Source organism: Leptodactylus fuscus, chromosome 1 (genome assembly GCF_031893055.1).
Source record: "Leptodactylus fuscus isolate aLepFus1 chromosome 1, aLepFus1.hap2, whole genome shotgun sequence".
NCBI lineage: Eukaryota > Metazoa > Chordata > Amphibia > Anura > Leptodactylidae > Leptodactylus > Leptodactylus fuscus.
This window is the reverse complement of record NC_134265.1, coordinates 294,668,057-294,674,368: the sequence shown is the minus strand read 5'-3', so window position 1 is coordinate 294,674,368 and position 6,312 is coordinate 294,668,057. Positions and strand designations below refer to the sequence as shown.

The window sequence follows — 6,312 nt, the reverse complement described above, 5'->3', positions numbered from 1 at the left end:
GTCAAGTTAAAAACTGCTACATCTATATTTATTACATGAACAACATCTACACGAAAGAGATTTTGGAATCGTCTATGGTACAGATGTTGGTTGTGAGCTCCTTGCCTGCCATCTTCCTTCTAGTTTATCCCAGAGGTGTTTGATGCGGTCGAGTTCAGGATTTTGTCTAGATCAGTCAAGTTATTTCACACCAAACTCAGTCATCCATGCCTTTATGGACTTAGCTTTGTGCAGTGGCAAAATGTCTTGGTAAACTAAAACATTAAAGAGGTTGTGCCATGACAGTTATCTGACCGATTGGAGCCCGACTACTTATAGCCCCACCATTCCCAAGAACGGGGTGCCTGGGCTGATCACCTGGAGGCGCTGCACAGAAAGGGCCACAGCAGACTCTACCTGCTCAGGAGGCTGAGGGCCTTCGGAGTCCAGGGGACACTTCTTAGGGCCTTTTTCAACTCTGTGGTTGCTTCAGCCATCTTTTTCGGTGTGGCCTGCTGGGGGAGCAGTATATCAACCAGGGACAGAAATAGACTTGACAGGCTGATCAGAAGGGCCAGCTCTGTCCTGGGGAGCCCCTTGGACCCAGTACAGGTGGTGGGTGACAGAAGGATACTGTCTGTGGTGACCTCCATGCGGGAGAACAAATCCCACCCCATGTATGAGACCTTGATGGGACTTGGCAGGACTGTAAGTGACCGTCTGCTTCACCCCAAGTGTGAGAAGGAGCGCTATCGCAAGTCTTTCCTTCCAACCGCGACCAGGCTGTATAATCTACATCAGACCAAGCGAAGATCACTTCGCACAGAAAACTAATGTTTATGATTATGAAGTCTTCCTTCTTTCTTCTTCTTCTGTTCCTTAGCTGCTATGGACTCCTAGTATATCTTCTCAGCATATGTGTGTCTATTTCTGTAATATATTACTGTGTATTATCCTGTATCTGTATTACTATGCTGCTGTAACATACTGAAATTTCCCCACTGTGGGACTATTAAAAGGATTATCTTTACCTCCACTGCACATTCAGCCTGAATGCGGTTGTGCTCCCATTCACTTTAATCACTATCTCCAGCGCTCCCATTGAAGTGACATTGTATGTATGTTGTGGAAAAAACTTGTAGCCTATCAGACGTCTCCCTGATGGTACAAACTGGCTTCTATTACAGTTAAATGTATGGGCAATGAAATCTATGCACTGGGACCCTTATGGCATGGGTTTCCATGGCCAAGCAGTTGCATGTAAGCCTTACATCACCAAGCACAATGCTGAGTGTTGGAAGGAGGGGAGTAAAGCACAATGTCATTGGACACAGGAGCAGAGGAAATGGGTTTTGAGGAGTGACAAATCATGCTTCTGTATCTGGCAGTGTGATGGAGATGTTGTCAGCAGTGTCTATAGGAGTTCACGTATACATGGTGGTCTGAAAGGCCCAGACAGGCCACCAGTTTGATCCACGGGCCAGCACGAGCAGCTTCTGCAGTTTCCTTGTCTCCCATTCATACACAGATGACACCTTTATTACATTAACCTCTATCTATCCAGACCATTTCCTGGCAATTATCAAAAGGAAATCTGGTGTTACAACACCCATTATATGTTCACACATTGACAGTCACTGTTGCCTTCGTCTCCAGTGGTGTCATAAACGAGACACCTGGACTGCTACGGATGGGAAAAGTTCTGTTTGGGATCCAACATTGGTTGGATTTGACAATGGAGGACTTGTGATAAGTGCTTCAATCCTGCCTGCCCAACTATCTCACCCCTAGTAATGATATGAGGGACAGCTCAGTGCAGAACATCCCGCATCCAAATGTGATACCTCTCATGGCAGGACTTCCAAATGGAATATTTCAGCAGGATAATGCTCACCCACAGATGGCAAGGGTTTCCTCATAAATGTCTCCACCAGATTGCAGCATTTCTTTGGCCTGCCAAGTTACCAGATTTATTAATAATTGAGCATTTATATGACCAGCTGGGACTCCAGCTTCAGCAACCTACAAGTGAGCAGATCTACAGACCCAGCTGGAACATCTGTATAATGTGCCAGGGATACTATACAAAACCTGTATGCCTCCATGCCTACCCGTACCTCATCTTGTTTCCAGGCTATAGATGGCGGACAGTGTATTAGAGCCGCTTTCCAATAGTACAGTTTTACCCAATAAACGTTTCCTTTTGTGCTAATATTGTAATGACTTACGGTACACTAATTGGTCTGTACATTAGCAAAGTGGTGCAATGGTCAGTTGCTCTGTCTGTACTGTCCTGGGAAGTCGCTACTGTGAACCAAGCGCCTATTACGTGAGTGCGTGGCCTGAGGGAACAGGAGTGATGCCCACCGAACTCATGCCAGTATTCTCCAGACAACTGAAGTAACTGGATACAGTGCTGGGCTCGGTGTGTGGGGGTCACTTGTGTATCTGCAAAGTAAAGTTTGGTTCTGATATTATTAGCTAGCCTTAGGCCTCATACTGCCTGTGTTTTTCACAGAGACCCATTCATTTCTATCGCCCCACACACAAGACTTTGTATTTTCATTGTCTGGTGTACGGGGTCGTGGACAAAACTCAGGCCTGGTCCTATTCCTGCCGGGTTTGCGGACGATGCTCACTGACCCCAATGAATGGGACCACCCAATCATGAATGGCGGCACGGTCAGGTGCCTTATTGTTTGCCCTTCTGACCCGACCACATCATGTCACCAGTCTCTGTGGGGAGGGGTAGCTGCCACCTTTGGTGTAGTTGTACTGTCACAAGTTCTGAAGACAAAATACCGCTTATCTAAGCAAATGCCACAAACCAAAATGTGGTGTGTCTCTGAAATACGCTGTGTGTGAACTGGCCCTGAGTCAATGTGTGCTGCCTGCTATCTATGAATGAACGATCCCCCACTTCTTCCCTCTCCATCCTGCCAATCACTTCCCCACCCTGCCTGTCCCCTCCTCCAGTCTCCCTCCCCGGGCTGTGACGTGCCTGCTGGCGGCTGGCAGGAGGAGCAGGAGGGGGAGGAGGTGCACAGTCTCTGGGAGAGCAAGAGCGAGAGGACCCGGACACATACACATAGCCTGGCTGCGATAACAGACACTGCCGCAGGGACAAAGGCTCTGGAGACAGGAGAGCCCTGACTGGCCGGGAGTAGCCCTCACCCTGGCATCTCCATGACAAGCTGAGGGCAGTGCCCATGCTCACGACTGGCGGTGACTCTTCTTGTGCAGGTCAGTGCTGTCTCCTGTACCCAGGCTGCGCTACAAGCTCACGGAGCAGGACGTGGAGTTGTGAGATTGTAGTCACTGGTGCACACTCTGCGGCTAAGTCTGGGACTCATGGGTATTATTACACTGACGTATATAGCACAAACTGTATATACTGCCCTGTATCATATACACATTCCACACCGGGTCATACTATACACTCTACATATTACTACTGACTGTACATATTACACACTGACATACATAACACTATACATATTACACACTGTCATACATAACACTTAACATATTACACACTGTCATACATAACACTATACATATTACACATTGTGTCATACATAACACTGTACATATTACACACTGACATACATAACATAACTGTACATATTACACATTGTGTCATACAAGTACTACTATACATATTACACAGTGTCATACACGTACTACTTTATATATAACACATTGTGACATACATAATACTGTACATATTACACACTGTCACACATAACACTATACATATCACACCTTGTGTCATACAAGTACTACTATACATATTACACATTGTGTGATACGACACTACATATTACACACTGTCATACAAGTACTACTATACATATTACACATTGTGTGATATATGACACTGTACATATTACACACTGTCATACAAGTACTACTGTACATATCACACACTGTCATGCTCTTCAATACATATCACACACTGTCATGCTCTTCAATACATATTACACACTTTGTCATGCATTACTGTACACATTCCACACTATGTTGTACATAACACTGGACATATTGCACACTGTCATGCACATGGCTCTACTACTGTACATATTACATACTTTCTCATGCACTACTGTACACGTTCCACAATTTGTCATAAATAACACTGGACATATTACACACTGTTATACACATACTACTGTACATATTGCACAATGTCACATACTACTGTATATATTACACACAGCGTCATACACAACACTGTACATATTACAAACTGTTTCATATACTATTCTGTTCATTTTAGAGATCATAATTTATTAAACCACATTGTACATCTTACACACTATTGAAATACGTATATATCATACTTCCTACTTCACTGTACTTATTGCACACTGTGTCATACACTGCACTGTACATATTGTACACTATGTAATACAGGGCAAAACTGTACTGTATTATGTTACACTAAAAATCATATTACAAAACACACTCTCTACTGCTTACACTACAGAATACATTAGATCTATGCAAAAAAACACCATACTGTCTTACACTGCATTATATATATTATAATCTATGTAATACATGTGCTATATTGTTATTCGACACTATATATATTATATTGATAGTGTTATACACTGTATGTTATACAATACTGTATTCTACTATATGTATTATGTTGTGGATTTGAAGTTAAAATAGTACTAAACACATTGGTAGCACACAATAAACCATGTATTGTTTGTCTTATATAATAAACCATGTATTATATTGAGGAATAGATGACCCTGAACTATATAGAGATAGATAGATTTATAGATGCTATTTGACATGTCTGTTATATAGTAATGTATATAGTAACACCACATGCGTTAAACAGTAGGGCACATGTATTGTGCTATAGTATATAAACTATACATTGTTTATATTATGCTGCAGGACACCTACGCTGTGCTATATTTATTATATACTGCACTGTGTGTGCCAAGTCTCCTTATATATTACACAGTGGTATATTTATCATACACTGCACTATGTATACCAATTCCCCTTATATATTACACAGTGGTATATTTATAATACACTGCACTGTGTATATCAATTCTCCTTATATATTACACATTGGTATATTTATCATACACTGCACTGTGTATACTAATACTCTTTATATATTACATTGTGATATGTTTATCATACACTGCCCTGTATACTAATACTTTTTTATATATTGCACTACTGTATTTATCCTATGCTGCACTGTATATACCAATACTCTTAATTTATTACACTACTATATTGTCATATACTGCACTGTGTATGGCAATGTTACATATGTATTACACTGTGCTATATTTATCACACACTGCACTGAATATAGCAGGACCCCTCATGTATGACTGCTCTCTTTAGCTATACTCCTTATTTATTACACTGTGCTATATCTATTATATACTGCACCATCCATATCAATGGACCATATATAATACACTGTGGTATATTTATCACACACTGCACTGTATATATAGTAATGTTTCTGATGTATTACACCGTGCTATATTTATCGTGCACGTCACTGGGTATAGGAATATTTCTTATGTATAACCCAGCACTGTGTATATCAGACACAAGCTCCTGCCTATATGGCCAGTGTAGTTGGCTCTGCCCTCCGCACATATTCTGTGCCAGTGCTTGGCACTGATTTCCTTCCTTCCGAGTAGTTATTGGTGTGTTCCTTGTAGACACTACAGGTGGTGATGTCACTGTACTTGGTTGTTGATCTGCTATCACTGGGTTCAGGTGGCTGCCGACCTCTCATATACTATGGTTATGTGTACGTATGAGGATGAGGGACATAGACACTCTCATACTTTACGGATCCGTGACATGGTGTGACATGGGCTGTAGAGAATTAGAAAGACATGACCACGTTCCTCCAGAGACAGTGCCTTACCTGTCCACAAGTGGTTACTTCAGTGGAGCTGAGCTGTAATACCAGACACAAACCACAGACAGGGGTGGAGCTGTTGTTCAGTTCACATTCCTATGATTTTTTTTGGATTAGAGGTAAAAGGAGAGAAGGTTTGTCTACCTCTTATGGCTGCATCTTAAGAATATGACCTTCTGAGCCTATATAGGGGTGGATATTGTCTATATGTGTATCTAGAAAGTCCCAGCATATAGAATATCTATGGTGGATTTTGTCTATATGTGTATCTAGAAAGTCCCAGCATATAGAATATCTATGGTGGATATGGTGGATATTGTCTATATGTGTATCTACAAAGTCCCATCATATAGAATATCTATGGTGGATATGGTGGATATTGTCTATATGTGTATCTAGAAAGTCCCAGC

At 41.8% G+C, this 6,312-nt stretch overlaps 1 protein-coding gene across 2 annotated transcripts in view; it reads left to right on the top strand.

Annotated features, from left to right (window-relative positions):
- Positions 1–3,013: 3,013 nt before the first annotated feature.
- SH3RF1 (SH3 domain containing ring finger 1) overlaps positions 3,014–6,312 on the top strand; it is a 130,493-nt gene continuing 127,194 nt past the window's right edge. For both annotated transcript variants that reach the window (XM_075258187.1, XM_075258178.1), the window contains exon 1: positions 3,014–3,222. The gene's annotated coding sequence lies outside the window, so the exon portion shown is untranslated. The remainder of the gene's footprint in view (positions 3,223–6,312) is intronic.